Source organism: Castanea sativa, chromosome 5 (genome assembly GCF_040712315.1).
Source record: "Castanea sativa cultivar Marrone di Chiusa Pesio chromosome 5, ASM4071231v1".
In the NCBI taxonomy this organism is placed as follows: domain Eukaryota; kingdom Viridiplantae; phylum Streptophyta; class Magnoliopsida; order Fagales; family Fagaceae; genus Castanea; species Castanea sativa.
In genome coordinates this window covers 79,765,141-79,783,450 of record NC_134017.1, presented here as the reverse complement: position 1 = coordinate 79,783,450, position 18,310 = coordinate 79,765,141, and the positions used below count along the sequence as shown (strand labels likewise).

General features: G+C 33.9%; 1 pseudogene; it reads right to left on the bottom strand.

The window, feature by feature from the left end:
- Window positions 1-2,784: 2,784 nt before the first annotated feature.
- LOC142635899 (zinc finger BED domain-containing protein RICESLEEPER 2-like) lies at window positions 2,785-15,342 on the bottom strand (annotated as a pseudogene).
- Window positions 15,343-18,310: the final 2,968 nt, after the last annotated feature.

Here is an 18,310-nt window from a genome sequence, read left to right as displayed (position 1 = left end):
TTTATTGATCTATATTGATAAGTTTATTCATGATATATGTCTTGTAGTTTATGTTTATCTGAAATCAAGAAGTTATGTTATTTTACTTGTATTTTACATACATGTGTTTATGTGTTTGTTAAGTGTTACAGTATATACAGATTGATTCAGTCGTACTGCTGTCTATACTTGCAACTGATGGATAGTAATTAGGTTGAATTTGTTATGTTGGGTTTTGTTTTTGTAATGGGCTGTTTATATGTAAACTTTGAGCATTTTGTTGTGTTTGTGTTTTGTCACAGATTGCCAAAGGGGGAGTTTGTTAGGTTTTAAGACCTTTAGGTTTAAATGTATTAGAACACTAATTTGTAATGTTGGCAAACCATGATAAAAACATTTTAGTTTTATTTGGACTACTCAAAGTACGTGTCTTTTATATAAAGTTGGAATCGAGTTGCTACAGAATTTACTGTGCAATTCTACCTGGCTCGATCGATCAAGAATTAGACTCAAACGATCGAAAGTCGTGCAGATTTTTTTTCTGCAGAATTTTTCCAACTCAGCCCAAGCCCGTTTTGCATGTAGGATTTTATGTTTTGCCCTAGGTATAAAAGGAAAACCCTAGCCACGTTTTAGTGTTGCTCTTTATGCTGTGTGTGTGAATCTTTTGTTGAGATCTAGAGGTGTTTGCCTTTACACATACTTAGGGTTATCAGGGATCAACACTATGTCAAGAGCTTGGTGATCGTTTCAGTTGCAGATTCAAGAGCTTAAAGATATACAAGCGGGAGTGCTTGTGCTTGCTGTGGAATCCAAGAAAGAAGTAGTCCGTGAACTTGGAGCTGTCACATGGTCGTGGTAGTAAGTTTCCTACTCGAGGTAGCAATAGGATGTTAGTGGTCTAAGTCGCTATTGTGTAAACTTCAATTCTTTCATAGTGGATTCAGTTTTACCTTGGGGATAGCTAGGTTAAATCCTCCCCAGGTTTTTTACCGGTTTAGTTTTCCTTAGGTCATCATATCATTGTGTTCTTTATATTTTCGCTGCTTTGCATAATATAATATATTTGTGTTAACCTAGATTTGCATAATTTACCTAAGTTAATAACTTCGCTAAATAATTAGGCTAATCTGGTTGTTTTAAGGGGTCTAAAAACGCATAGAACTAAACACGATGTCAAGCTAGCTTATGTGTCACATAAGTGAAAATATGGATGGATGAGCTATTGATGCAAATAGAATATAACTTCAGGGGATAAAATCTAAATTCTAAAATTTTCAAGGTATAAAATTCGAAAACCTCCAAACTTTAGCTGTGTGATTTGTACTTTTGCCAAAAATTTAAAAAAAAAAATGCATATTTTACTTTAAATATAACGTTCTATTTAGAAACATTGTCATAATTTAAAAAGCTTTTGTAGTAGTATACTATGACCATTTATGCCTAGGAAGGCATGATGTAAGTTATTGAAAAGCAAGTGATGAAGAATGTTTGATCTACTTCATACCATTCCTCATCACCTGCATCTGAGAATTGCATGTGTTGGAGATGAATCATCTCTCTCGGTGCAATTTTTCTCCAATGGGAGTCCACAAAGAAATGGATTTCTTTCATCGCTGCTTGCGTCAAAAGTTCCAAATTGTGATTTAATACCCGAGGTCCTACTTGATAAGTTGTTATAAGCGACACTAAACACCACTGGAAAGGTAAAGTCAAGCAATTGTGGAGGGATTTTTTTCTCCACTCAAACTATCGTGAGAAAGATCCAAACTTTCTAATTCAGCCAAGTTTTATCTTTGGAATGGAAGTTGTCAATTGATTATGAGACAAGTTTAGTGAATGAATTCCTTGTAGCTATCCATGTTCAAGTGGTATTTTACCTATTAGGTTGTTACAAGATAATATTTAGAGGGAATTTGATAACACACTCTTTGTACAACTTATGTTTGTCACTTAAGCATAATTTAAAGGCATCTTTTGTTTTGTTTTGTTTCTTTTTTATTTTTGAAAGACAAAGGCATTTTTGGAGCATTTTATAATTAAAAAATTATTCAAATGTATTAATTATAAAAAATAAATTGAAAAATTAAATGATCAGAACTGAAATTCTCTCTTGGCTAATAAGTCTTAGAGTGAGAAGTTAGTGTTTTAATTAAAAAAAAAATTTGAATCACGAATTGACAAGGAGAAAGAGTTCTTATTAATTTATAAATTATTTTAAGTTATTAGTAGGTAGGTAGGAGAATGAGTATCTGATGAATGAGAAATGGGTAGGAGATGATGTAGTGGAGATGGTATGAAATAGAGAAATGATCCATCATTGACCTACTATATAGACTAGATATTGGGCCCTTCAACTCTCTTTGAAACCCTTCATCTAAACCAATAGTCAGGAATGGCAACGGGTCGGGTTCGGGCCGGGTTTTTGCATACCCGGACCCGACCCGCGGGCCAAGACCCAAAACCCGGACCCGGCCCGAATAATAATCGGGTTTTTTTCTCGGGGCCCAGACCCGCCCCGCCGGGCCCCGCGGGCCCCGTTTAACTTATTGGGCCCAAATTTAGCCCAACCAAAAAAAAAAAATTTGAAGCCCATTAAATTTTTTTTCCTAAATTCAAGCCCATTCAAGTCATTTAACATGGCCCAAATGCCAAAATTTGCCTTATTATATGGTAGCCAAATCATTTACCTCCATTTATATCATTATATGGCACCCAAAATCATCTTATATGGCAATAAATTACTTAAAAAGCTACAAAATAAATCTCACAAATCTAAGAAATTACAAAATGTCTTATCCTCCACAAATCAACAAATTAAAAAGACTAAGAAATTGCAAATGGTTTAGAATAATTACAAACCAACAAATTAATCTAACAAGTCTAAGAAATTAAAACAGCTACTAAATTATTACAAAATGTTTAATCGTCCACAACTGTGACACAACTCCCTTCCTCTTCATTAGGCTCCTTATCATCAAGAATTGTTTGAAAATCACAATCACCAGACATAGTTGAAGAACCTACAACAACAAGGAATTAAAAAATGGAATAAACTTCATCAATTTGTAACAAGCAAATATAAAAATACAATTTTGATTTTATAAATAAAAATTAGACAATTACTAACCGTTGATTTCACTCCATAACTAATTCTGAGCACACATCATTGCCTCTATAGTCTTGGGATGTAGCCTACTACGGTGTGGACTTAAAAGCCTCCCACTAGTGCTAAAGGCAGATTCTGAAGCAACAGTTGTGACAGGAATGGCTAAAATATCTCTTGCAATCCTTTGTAAAGTAGGATACTTGAGACCATTACTTTTCCACCATCCCAAAATATCAAAATCTTCACTTCTCTTCAACACTCCCTCATCAATGAAATAATCAAATTCCATTCTAGCACTCCCATGTTTCTTTGAACTATTGTTCACAAACAAATCAAAACATGACATTGACCCACTCAACCTAAACTTCATTTGAGCCGCAGGGCTTGAAGCACTACTTGCAGGAATATGAGAACTTCCTTCATTATTTGCAGGGGACTCATCTAGATCTCCATACTCATCAAGCAAATCATAACAAAGATTCTTTATTTTTTCAATCTCCAAATTTGAATTATCACCATAAATGTTAGGATAATAAAACTCCAATAACTTCATCTTATATCTTGGATCTAAGATAGCAGCAACAGCCATAACAACACTAACATTAGCCCAATAAGAATTAAATTTAGCAAGCATGCTTTCTGCCATTGTAGCTATCATCTCATTTGAAGACAAACTCCATTCATTCAATGCAATTTTCAACTCACACACCAAAGTAAAATACATATTAGTTGTGGGGTACTTACGACCTGAAAAAAACTCAGTCACACTATGAAACAACTCCAACTTCCCACAAATATCTTTAGCTAACTCCCAATCATGATCATATGGCAAAGAAGAATAAGATGTTTCACGTTTAGCCAAACGAGGAAAAACATATTTATAAATCAATGCAGTAGAAAGCATTAAGTAAGTTGAATTCCAACGAGTTTTACAATCTAAGACTAGCTCTTTGGTGCATTGAACACGCAATTGTCGTGCATTTTCTTCAAATTTTTGCCTCCTTTTTGGTGATCCAGTCCAATAAATCACACTATCACGAATCCTTTCAATACCATCACCAATAAGAGACAATCCATCTTGAACAATTAAATTCAAAATATGTGCAGCACATCTCATATGCAACATAGACCCACCCAACATGAGAGAACTAGTATCAAGCTTATTCAAGAGAAGTCTTATCATAGCATCATTAGTACTACAATTATCAACGGTTATTGTAGACAACTTCCTATCAATATTCCACTCTAAAAAGCAATCAACAAGGACATCAGCAATGACATCTTTTGTGTGTGGAGAAGGAACATAAACAAACCTAAAAAAATAATAGGAATAATTATAACATAACTCAATAAACATTCTAAATGTAAAGTCTTTAACATTCAATTTATAGATAAAAAAATTACCTTAAAACCCGGCTTTGCAACGTCCAAGTATGATCAATAAAATGAGCGGTAATGACCATAAACCCTCTCTTTTTGTTACTTGAAGTCCACATATCAGTTGTAATTGCCATCCTACTTCCATTCTTGTCCGTCATCTTCAAAGCTTTCTCCCTCTCATTATCATAGATTTTAAGAATGTCACTCTTCAAAGTATTTCTTGTGACAAGTTTAAACAACGGTTGAAGAGAAACCACAAATTCTCTAAATCCAATGTGGTCAACTATTGAAAGGGGGTATTCATGTAGGATGACCATACGAGCAAGATTATTCCTTACTTTGCCTTGATCAAATTGATAAGCATTTAAACTCATAGTTCCATCCACCTTATTTTGTTGTTTAATTAACACTTGTTGTCGCATATCCCTTATATCTTTAAACTTTAACCGTGGACATCTTGCTAAATGATTACGTAAATGGGTTGTACCTTGGCTAGAATCACCCAAGTAAAGTTTGCTATAATGATAACATTGGGCTTTAATTTTTCCATCAACTTTCTTCCTTGTAAAATGATCTCAAACATCTGAGGTAGTCTTTCTTTTTCTAGTTGTATCCAACTCCAAGCCCTCATTTGTAGGCTCTCGCTCTCCCTCTCCCTCTCCCTCTCCTTCTCCTCCTCCCCCTTCTTGTTCCTCTAACTCTAAGTCTTCTCCTAAGTCCACCGTTGGGGATTTTGGACTCCTAATTGGTTCAAAAGTTTAGGAATTAGAATCACAACAAATATACTTAAATTTATTATGTGACATACTCATTGATTAATACGCACAAATTCATAAATACACAGATTCACAAATTCTATCAACCCAAATATAATTAAACATAATTAACTACAAATTCCAAACGCTTACTCGTTGTTTAATGGGCATAAAGGTGATGGTGATCCTGAGGGTGAGCTGCCAGGCAACAATGGTGAGGGTGAACGTGAAAATGGTGAAGAAGGCCGCATAGCTGGCAAAGGAAAACGTTCGGTTCTCAAGGGAGAGCCGCTTGGCGAGGAAGAACTAGATTTGTTTCTCAAGGGAGAGCCGCTCGGCGAGGAAGAATTAGATTTGTTTGTGTTTTCCATCTCCGTTTTAGGCTCTGCATTCACAACAAACACAAAATCATTGGCAATAGTACATGTAACTCCAGCCCATTTGATTAATTACCAGCAACAGTTATTAGAAACTCCCCAACTTAGAATCATGTGCCTCATTAACCATAAGAAACTAAACCAACATTTTATTAATTGGGGCCATTACACTTAGAACTTGGTAGGCCCAATAAGCCTATAAATAGAATAGACCCATTTAACACCAATACCACCACTTAACATAACAACAAGCTATTCTTTTTAAATAAAAAAAAAAAAAAAATTTTTGACATAACCTTAGCCCAACCCAAAAATATAGATTTCTAAGAATGAAGTGAGTTGGTATGAATATGTGATATGACCCTTAGACAAGCCCAAATGTGTTTGGAATGATGTGGGAATTGAGACAAACTCTTGTCCCTCTTCCTATCTTGTCTCGCTCTCTCGTCTCTCTCTATTCTTTTATTCTTGGTTAATTAGGTTTTTATATGCTTCTTTCCATTTTTGTCTAACTCATCAATTGGACAAGCTCCTGATGGTCACATCAGGGGTGGACCTCACAAACTCCTTAATTTCTATCAAACTCATCCGATCTTCTTCAATGCAATCTTTGGGCCCCTAAATTGAACCTCAACAATCGAACCCCACAATAAGTTATTCACCAAGGACCATCCCATTGTGAAAATGTAGTAATAGTATAACTCCTCTATTCATTGCTGTGATAGTTTTATACAAACTACAAAGTATGAGAATTGAATCAAGTCAATGGTAGAAGTCTTGAGAACACGTGTGTGGGTGAATTTCCACATTGAATATGAATGAGAAGAGTAAGTAGTTAATATAATATAGTTGGCCTCAAACTCATCTGTTTAAGTCTTTTGGGTTCAATGGTTTTCTTATATATTATATTTACATATTATTCAGTTGAAGACTCCCCAAGGTATTATTTCCGCAAGAAAAGGGGAGCGAAATTAAGGACAGTAAATCTGTAAAGGCAGTAGGTAGGATAATTGAGTCAAGTCATGGCACCCTCCAATGGCACTCCACAAAGAAATGGATTTCTATCATAGTTGCTAATTGTCCTTTCATATCTGGGGTCCTACCTGGTAAGTTGTTACAAGCAACATTGAAGATCTCCAAAAAGGTAAGCTCAATCAATTGTGGAGAAATTTCTCCGCTCAATCTATTGTGAGAAAGATCCAAGCACTCTACTTCAGTCAAGTGTGAGAAAGATTTTGGAATGGAACCTTTCAATTGATTGTGAGACAAGTTTAGTGCATAAATTCCTTGTAGCTGTCCAAGTTCAAGTGGGATTTCACTTGTTAGATTTACAAGATAAATCCAAACCTGTCATGTAAGTAAGAATGCAACCCTTGTAAGAGCTAAGCCTATATTTGGTAACAAAGTTGACTTCAACATCTAGGTAATACGTAAAATATTCTACCTTAAAAAAACCAAAGAAACTAACATATTTAAGAGAAAAGCTTCCCCAATATTCTACTTTAAAAAAACCAAAAGATAGTGTGTCCAAAATTGTGAGGTATTGTCCCGGAAAATAAGTTTCTAGAAAGATCCATTAAAGTTATATTGGTTAGTTGACATAACTGTGTCGAAATATTTCCACTCAAATGATTTCCTCCTAGCAACAAAATTCTTAAGTTGGAAGTTTTCCCAATTGCACTGGGAATGCTGCTTGACAATTTATTATCACTGATATCCAATGTCAAAAGCTCCGACATATTGTGAAAAGGTTCTGGTATTGATCCTAATAAGATGTTCTCTTCCAAATGTAAATGTTTTAACCGAGTGCTTGACCACAAAGGTAAAGAAACATGAAGGAGGTTATGAGAAAGGTCCCAAAACTCAATTGTAATTGTTTCACATGGAATTTGACCTTCAAAATAATTATTTTGCATAAAAATACCATAATAACATGTTTGGTTGCTTATCAAAGTAGGAATCTTACTCGACATTTTGTTGTTGCTAACATTGCAACTCTAAATCCATCATTGTCCTACATGGGCGCTCGAGTTCCTAATCCCTCTGCTCAAGCTCTTGGTCCCTTCTGTCGAGGCGGTTGAAGCCTGAAGTGCCAGACATTGTCCAGAGAGTTTGATATGATCCCTCTCTGAGTTAGACTCCTTTGCTTCCTCATGTCGTCTGTCCTCTTACCTTTTCTGCCTCCTTTCTTGCCATGCGGACCCTTGCGATGACCCTCTAGAGCCACTTTCAACATGACTTCCTAGCCTACTTCTAGACATTTTCCCGTGTGTGCCTAGATAGCACCACAGCTACGTAGGAGATCTCCACAGGTGGTGCCAATTGTGCGCACCCCAATATGGCTATTGGGCCTACAATCTATTTGGGCTCACAATCTATTTGTATTCTGAGCTTTTGGATTTCCTACAACGAGTGGTTCTATGTTCGGCAACCTAAGTTCCCTATGTTCTCAGAATCACTCTCCCTCTTTTTCGCCTTGACAGTACACGAAATGGATGACAAGTTATTGTTAGTCGCTTTCCACAATGGGGTCAATTCTGACTTGTTCATCCATAAGCTCTACGAGCAGGAACCATAGACTATGGCCGATGATCACCTTCTCTCCTTAGTATTTACTCTTCGTAATTGCCAACCCTTGAACTGAATTTTCCTTGCCTATTTATAGCTAAAGTTAGTGGAAAGCTATGATTATTCTCTTGGTGGGTGGAAGGAGAGGTCTAATACTGTTTCTTATAAGTGGATGCCTAGGTGTAAGTGGGGGAAGGTAACAGTGGCATTAGAACTAGCTCCACCGTTAGGGGTACTACCCGACAGCGGCATTCCCTAGGTAATGGAAGGAAGATCCAATACTATTACTATTAAGTGGATGTTTAATCGTGAGTGGGAGAAGGTGGTAGTGGCATTGAAAATAGCTCCACCGTTGGAGGGACTGCTCGGCAGAAATGCTCCCCAGGCTATGCCGTGCATTCCGAGTTCCACCTGCCCTGGGAACATACCCATCGAAGATGAAGAGACCCCACCTCCGTTGTTCATGTCGTAAACATTTTCATCCCCGGGCCTCGAGTTTTAGACAAGCATCAAAACCTGCCTGGAGTGAGCCCGTGGGTCTGATCAGTGTCAGGTTCTACATGTGGCATCATTGCAATGGGCTTTTATAACCCAATGGGCTTGAAGGAGGGTAATGCCCATACACTATATATATATATATTTGATAATTTGATGCCTACAACGTGATGAAAGGGACTGAACTCTTAATGTCATTGATACACCAGAAAGTGTTAACCAATTAACCTATAAGGTTCTTGAAAAAATTTAAGCAAATATTAAAGTGACAAAAATGTTATGAAGATAATGGAATACAATTAAATCATGTATAATACTAAACAAATATTTAATAATTTGGAATCAATATGCATTACTCTGACGTGTTTCTACCTAACATGAATCAACACACTCAAGAGAAAGCATCTTATATGCCCACTCATGTGAGACTGACACATGTCAATCACACATGGGCGTATAAGACTATGTCAATTGCACATGGGTTGTATACACTGGGTGCATACAAGATTTTTGCCATCCTTAAAGAGCATCAATTAATAGCTTGTAATAGGGTCCTTTTACTTTTGAGCAATAAGGCAAAACACAAAGGTGATGGAGATGCTTCATTAATGAATTACTATATACTGATCAAATATACGCTACAAAAAAAAGTCCTATAGCCACATTTTAAAAACGCGGCTATAGTTCCTAAAAACATGGCTATAGGACAGTTTAGCCTAAAGCCGCGTTTTCTTTAGCTGCGTTTTCAAATGTGACCTAAAACTCGTCACTATAGGCCTGAGGGGTCTATAGCCATGTTTTTACAAATGCAGATATAGGCCAGGACCAATGGCCGCGTTTTTAAAAGTGCAGCTATAGGACATACTCTAGCTGTTTTTATAGAAAGCGGCTATAGGGGACTGATATAGCCGTGTTTTAAAAACGTGGCTATAACACTTTGTTTGTTTGTTTTTTTTTTTTTTTTTTTTTAATTTGGCTATAGTTGCGTTTTTAAAATGTGGCTATAGTTTTTTTTTTTCCTGGCTAGATGGCAAATGCATTAGAACTACAATAATTTTAACACTCTACTTTGTTTCTACTAACTGCATAATATGAATTTCAAGGACTAAAGACACTAGAAATTGCATACTAGACCATAGTTTTGAAAACCAGCCTGGATCAGCCAATTAGGCCGATTCAACTATGAACTGGGACTATGTCAATCCAATCCACATTAAAAAATGAGAAAAATTGGTAGTTCATCTACTAAAACCAATTCCAATTCCCAAATTTAAATGTTAGACTGGTGATAGTTGAGTGACCAAAATGATAGTGTCCCCATGATAAGAGATTATAAAAGGTCCCCAACTCCCCCCCCCCCCCCCCCAAAAAAAAAAGGCTGCAGTTTAAAGTAAAAATGGCTGTTCAAAGTTTAACATCGTGTAGATAATAAAATGCTTAAAAGTCCCATATAAATGGGAAAACAATCTATGAGGGCAGCAACTATAGCATTAGATAGTAGATACTAACAACACCTTTGATAATATCAATTGTTTACCTTTTCTAAATGAAACAAGAAGAAAGAAAAGAATCCCAATTAAAAAGGAAAAGAAGATATTAAAGAGAGAAAGAGTACATATAGACACGAAACAAGCAAAATAGATTAATACTTTAACCAAATGCTCAAATCAAATCAAAGGCAAGAAAATGCATTATTACTAATACAAGCATTTCTAACATCAGAATTTCAACCACATGATTAATCAGTATTTTGAAAGTTACAAAAAAAATGAAACAATGTTCCCATCAACAGATACCACTATAGAGCAAAATCAAATAAGAGTATCTCCCAGAAGCAATTTCATAGTTTAGAGTATGACATTATTACCTCATCAAGCAAGTTCTCAAATTGAACATTTATACTTTCAGCAGGTGCACACATGACAAGCACCCGTATACATGTGGCAGTCAGTTTAACATTCATGTCATTCTTAAATATATATATATATATATATATATATATATATATATATATATATATATATAAAAGAAGATGAATAATCATTTTGTGTAAGACCAACAGACTTGTTGGTCTTCTTTTTTTTTATTTTCTTAAACTTTTTTATTTTGTTCTCATTTCCTAAGCCATCTGAAACAACTCCAAAATGCCCCACACCTTGCTTGTGCCTTTCCAATCAGCTGGTGCAAGGACACTTTCATTGTGTCTCTTGGATTCAACTCCACTATGAATGTGCTCATTAATTCCCTAGTGAATGTTCAAACCAACAATGTACTGCCCACTAATATCCTGTGAAGATAATATAAAAAAAATTTAAAAAAATTCATATTCCTGCAATCCATTTTTATTGACTAGCAATTACTTCTTCTTTTTTTCATGCATTTTGTAATTGTACATGAATCAAACACATAAACATAATTCCTGCCTCTAAGATAGGGAATTAGTACTTATCAAACACATGCACTTAAGGTAAACTAGTTTATAAGATTAGAAACAAAGTAAAGAAACAAATTTTACAGTGTTTCATGAGAAATTCTAGCCCTTAAATTGAGATCAACCATAATACAGTTATGCACTATAACTCAATTTAACTAGATCACTACTTTAGTATAAACTAGTAACTCTGATTAATTCAAACTAAAATCTTCTCTTTAATTTCTCTCAACCTTCAGCTGTTTGGCCGCCACGTAGATTACTGTAACTTAAATCTAGCATTTCCAATTCCTTGAAAACCGAAAGGTCTAAATAGCAAAAAATAATTAAATTTACCAAATAATAATAATAATAATAATATTATTATTATTATTATTAAATAAAAAAAATATAGCGAAAAGTAAGAATTGATTAGATACTTGGTAGTAATTATGCAAAGTAGGCATACCTTTGGCAGGAAAGGGTCCATCCATTTCATCATTGGAAGAAATATTCAGAATTTTAAGTGACATCTGTAACCTCAATGATTGTATGATGCTCTGATTGAAATTGTTATAATAAAGATCTAACATCTCCAACTTGTTCAATCTGAATAAACTTTTAGAACCTATGATAAGATTGTAAGGAATAGAAACAATTATATTTTTTATTCACAATATCGATAACAAAAAACACAAAAATGTTGGTTTTTTTTTAATATAAATAAATAATTATGGTTGTAATTTTGTTGCTACAAAGTTTATTATGAAATATTTTTATACCTTGTTAACTCAAAAAATTTTGTTACAAACCATTAGTGTTTGTTTGGTATTGGATTATAAGCTAATTTTTTGTTTTTTAAGCTTTTATGTACAAATTTTAAAAATCATACTTTTTTAAAGTACAAATATACTTTAGTACACTTTCAGCAAAAAATTTTGAACAATAAGCTAATTAGGTTGTTCCCAAATGAAAACTTAATATCACATTAGTCTTATTATATTTGTAATTTCTCGATTATATTATGATTAACTCTTTAATAACTTCAATGTTTTGCTATCTTCTTATAAAAGAGTATTCAACTTGAGATGGTGTATCTGGAATTTCTTAAGAGTGTATATACTCAAAAAAAGGGTATTTATGAGTGTATAAAATAGTATTTTATGAAAGTTTATTATAGTGCAACATTTACATTTTCTTTTATATATATATATATATATATATATATATATATATGATGGAATTGATTTTATAATGTTCATTTCATGATAATTTTTTCTTATTATTAAGTGATAATACCAAATAGTTTTTAGTGCAGAGATAAGATTTGAATTTATATCCCTTATTTAATAACAGAAAACTTTATCAATTGAAATAGTTGGAATCCACATGTAACATTTTTATTTAACCACATGAAAAATATACGATGTAATAACATCGTACATATTATATAATATAATATTAATAGCCAATAATCTACTTACTTTTAGGAACCAACATTCTAAATCAACCATTTAGCATGCGAAGCTAAAGTATCAAAAGTTAGAATTAGCATGCTTTTTTTTCAAATCTTAAGAACCAAATCCTAAACACTGTTAGAGATATATTAGTTCAATAACATGGGCCCAAGCTCAATCCTACTTTGTATGTAAGTTAACTCTCCTTCTTGTACTCCAAGTCTATTAACCATAGTTAATATATGGTTAGTTTAGAGTTTTGCTTACTATATATACTCATATTGGATTCATTGTAACACAAGATTTTACTATACTCTCATATATATAATAAAAATGTAGCCTTTAAAGGTTTCTTGCATGGACATAGACCGTCAAGCTGAATCACGTAACCTTTGCGTTCTTGTGTTCTCTATTTTATGTTTCCTCTTATGCATCTATTTTAGCATATTCAACATAGTATCAAAGCTAATATTTAGCAAACACCATTTCCATTTGTTAATTATTCAAAAACTATCATTGTCAATTTTTTTCCTAATATTTTGGTATTAGAGTATGGAGTATTTAAACCTTAAATACCACTATTAGAAACATGAGTAGATGAAAATTGAGCTACAAAACTCTTGACAAAACTATTATTATTCTGATAATCAACAGGGGGAGTTGGTATATATAATTTGCTTGCACGGTTGGCCCTATCACCAGGCAAACTAAGTAGTTGCTTAAGGCCCCTAAGTGCAATAAGTCCCCATATATCTATATATATATAATGAATAATGTATTCTTAAATTAACATGTCAACTCACACATGGGTCTATTACAATCTCTAATTTATTTATTTTTTTCTACGCTAATTTAAAAATATTGTGAAATTATTGTGACATTTTTTGTGTCCCTACTATTACTCAAAAGAAATTGTTTATCAAATACATAGAAAAAAAATGAAAAAAAAAAAAAAAAAACATAGCAAAGTGTAGGTGGACCACCGTCCACTAATTTCTTTTTTTTTTTTTTAAATAAAATTTTATCTTTGTAACTTTATATATATACATACTAGTTGTTAACAAAAAAAAAAAAAATTGAAAAATTAATCAAGTCTCAAAAGGAATCTTTAGAGAATTTGTTACTAGTAATGAACACAGTATAGGAAAAGAAAAGAAAATTATGTGAAAATCTTACAAACAAATAAGAAATCTTTCACCAAAAAAAAAAAGTTATAAAAAAAATTTAGGTGAACAACTCACAAATGAACAAAAAATTCATTAAAAAAACTAAAAATATTTAAATCTAAATAAATTAAAAAATAGATTTTAAGTATAAAAAAATTTATTAAATTAAATTTAAATATATATATATATATATATATATATATATATATATATATATATATATATATATATATATATATATAAAGCTTCAACTAAAATGTCACTTTAGGCCCAAAATCCCTTGGGCCGACCCACCCGGTTTGCTTTTCCTGGGGATGAAAATTTATTTGTATAAACATTGTGGCCCAATATTGGCTACCAAACAAGCCATATAGATAGTAAAAAAAAAAAAAAAACCATTTTAGTTCCTACATTTTTACGCAATTCTCACTTTGGTCCCTAACTTTTTTTTCCACCGATTTTAGTCCTTATCCTGACAAACGCCTCTCGTTTTCATCATTGACGTTATATCAGAAATGAAAATTGCACAAGCAAACGGCATCACTGTTCACTGATGTGACTATTAAAATAACAATAAAAAATTTCACGACAACATGTAAATTAAAAAAATTAATTTTAACTAAATAAAAAAATTTTAAAATAGAATTAAAAACTAAAAATCAAACCCAGACCCAGAAATTAAAAAAAAAAAAAAAAAACCAAACCCTGAGATCAAGAACAAGAAGATCAAGAACAACAAGAACACAGTTCAAGCTCTAAGAACAAAGAAAGAAAAAAACACCCACATACACACACTTTCTTTCCTTCACTCAAACTCACTCATAAAAACAGCACCCAGATCTAAAGTAGTGTCGACAACGAACCTGACCCACAACGAAAATCCATGGCAACAACAACAAATCCACATTGAAGACACACCCGCCACCGATCTAAAATAACCACAACACCTAAACCCCTTCGTTCTTCAACATACAACCAATAACCACAACACCCAAACTCCTTCGTTCTTCAACATACAGCCACAACCACAATAGCCAATCTACCACCACCATCAATCACCCACCCCACCACCACGGCAACCCTCCACCACCGCAATGAACCTGACCCACAACGAAAATCCATGGCAACAACAGCAAACCCACAGTGAAGACACACCCGTCGCTGATCTAAAAACGGTAGCTAAATTCTAAACACAGATTCAAACACACAGATCTAACACACACACACACAAATCCAAAAATCTCCATAAATTCCAAAAATTCAAACCAAAACAAAATGTTTCCACTTCTGAAGAAGATCAGAGAGAGCGAGATCGGGGGGGGGGGGGAAATTTCACCGTTTTTGGCGAGTTCTACGAGGACGTGAGTGGCTCGTTTGGCGGCGGAGCGATCGAGAGCTCTCCAAGAGAAAGAGGAGTTGAGGACAGTAACCTGAGCAACGACCTCGCAGAGTAGAGCTTGCCTGGAGTCACCGGACGGAGGGCTGGAGATCTCTCCTTCGACGCCGCCGCCTCGCTCATCTTCTTCCTCTTCTCCGATGATTTCATCTTCTACTTCTAGTTTACGCTTTTGCCCCTTCCTCTCCGGGAAGTTGTGATCTTGATGATGATGATGTCTCAGATGATGAGGATGATTATTCTCCTCCATGCACTCTTTAACACACAGATTCAAACACACGGCATGGTTGAATTTGATGATGAAGAAGTGTGTTAGATCTGGGTTTGATGATGAAGAAGTGTGTTAGTTAGTTTTTAATTTTATTTTTAATTTTTTTTATTTAGTTAAAATTAATAAATTTTTTTTTTTAATTTAAATGTTAATTTGGTATTTTTTTATTATTATTTTAATGACCACGTCAAGTGAACAATGTATGTCGTTTGCCAGCTGGGCAATTTTCGGCTCTAATGTAACATTAGGGACAAAAATGAGAGGTGTTTATAAGGACTAAAATCGGTAAAAAAAAAAAAAGTTAGGGACCAAAGTGAAATCACGTGAAAATATAAGGACTAAAACGGGTTTTTCATTAAAAAAAAAAAAAAAAAAAAAAAAGATACAAGGCTAGCAACCGTCATTATTCTCAATCCAACCAGTGATTCCACTATAGGGTAAATCAAGACTTCGTAAGTCTTTGAAACTCTCAAATAGAGAAATGTTTAGAAACCATGTTTGAGAAAAAAAATCCTTTAATTCCCTAAGTTGTAAAGAGAGAAGTGGGTCACGTGACCAGTGGTAGAGTCGCAGGTGACTCGCTCTCAATGACAACAATCACTCTCATGGTCATCAACCCATGAAGGGAGAAGATAATCTGTGACATTGGGGCCGGACCTCACAAACTCCTCTATTTCTAGCAGACCCACCCTCTCTTCGTCAAAGCAGCCTCTGTACCCATGAAGTTGAACCAGAACTATCAAACCCCACAATAAGCTCTTCATCAAGGACCCTCCCATTGTGAAAAAAATGCAGTAATGGTAATACTCCTCTGTGGAAAAAAGGAATATATAGTAAATTTTATCATGTCGGTAGTGGAAAAGAGGCGAACCTTTATTATGTCCTGTGGCCGCTGGTATAGGTGGCAACCTCATAAATTCTACTTTCTCTTTCATTTTAGTCCAATTCACTCCTAATTAACCTCAGAAATCCAATCAATGTCGGAAATATATTATGGGGAGTAAGCTGTAAAGGTGGTACTTCGGAGAATTGCAAGTCAAGTCGATGGCAGGGAAGAAAATTACACTAATTCAAGGCATCCTGTTGGAGCATTTTGGTCCAATTTACTCTCAGGTAATTTAGTTGGCATTCAGACAGCATTTGATTCTGTTCTACAAGTTGTTCATGTCGTTTAAATGAATTAATTAAAAAAAGGTTGATAATTTTTTTTTTTTTTTGTTGAGAATCAGAAGAAGTGAGAGTTTAATGTGGTAAATAATTCTAAAGTGAGGTTATCCTAGCTGAGAAACTACCTAATTAAACTAGGCAATAGTTTAAACCCCTAAATTAACAATTAAGGCCAAGTACTTGATTGAACTAAGGATAATAAGCACTGCGTGGATAACAAGCAAATTAAATAAGTAATAAAGCATTAAGTAAAGAGAAACAAATCCAAGATATATGACACCAAATGTGTTATTGAATAAGAAAACTTTAGTACCAAGTGTAAAAATCTCTCCATGGCCAACTGCTAAAACAATCCACTAAGTATAGATAGTTGCAATATAGAATACAAAATAAGCCCTCCAAGCCTAAAAGCTATTCTAGTGCTTGAGCCATCTAAGCTCGTACTAGCAACTAACTACTCCTAGTCGTTTCTCTAACTTAGGCATCTGATCCCATAACTAAGCACCCAATGCATCTTCAAGGCAACATTGTTGAAATTGGCAACCTCCAATGATTCCCTGAATGGTCAATACTCTCACAAGACTAAAAGAGGATGATGATCGTCGTTGGGATGATCTCCTCACAAAGATTTGGCTATGATGAGTGGGAAAAGTGTCGAGACATGGAATAATGCATTAATTTCAACTTGATGGAGACATGCCTTAATTTCAACACTCACATGGACTGACTGATGGTTTTAATTTCAACTTGATGGAGACATGCCGTTTTGATTGGTTAAGAAATAAATATTGAGAAGTGAGGAAAGATAAAAATTTGTGGAGTGCACAAATTTTCTATTCTAATATATTTTACTTTACATATAGTGTTCTACTTGGAATATTGATTTGTATGATTTAAAGTTTTTTTCCACGTGCCAAGGCCTTGTAGTTAAATTAACATCGCTTCATGCACTAAATGCTTATAGGTTTAGGAGGAAAGAGTTTGAGCTATAAGTTAGCATCATATTGTAATTATATCTAACAAAAAGGTAATTTTACACACTGACAGAGTTGCTATTTGATTTTAGCAGGAGATAAATTTTTCATAAACATATGTATAACTTTAGGGTGTAAAATTCAAAAATCCTCAAACTTTATGTGTGTAATTTACACTTTTACAAAAAAAAAAAATAATAATAATAATAACAATAATAAGAAATCTGTGCATATTTTACTTTAAATATAACTTTCTATTTAAAAACTTTGTTGTAATTTATAATGCTTTTGTAGTATTAGACTGTTATTGTTTATTCCTAGGAGTGCGGTGACTGTATTAGTGTCCTGTTAGACACGGTTGGTGTTGTTGAATTATTATTATTATTTTTTTGGTTGAGAAACTGAATAAAAATTTCTTACTTACCTTAAAAATGATTTTTAAAAGTTGATAAATGAACTCACGCTTCATACACAAACGGGAAGGGTGACTAAGGGGGAGCACTACGGAATTAGTAGGGGCACATTTCATGTATTTTGCCATTAAGCCGGAATTTCTTGTGATCAAGCAAGAGTTACAAGTAGTTTGAATTAGTTTTCAGCATAGTATATATAAGGGTGTAGACTAAGGGCCCGTTTAGATTTGTCAAATACCTTTTGTATCCAACATATATTTTAAATTTAAAAAGAAAATGGAGTAATTACAAAAATTTACAAGAGATATAATTGGAAATTGAAACTTTTAGACCCTAGAACTACTAGTACCTTTTTTTTTCTTTTTTTCTTTTTTGGCATAGAACTTGCACAAA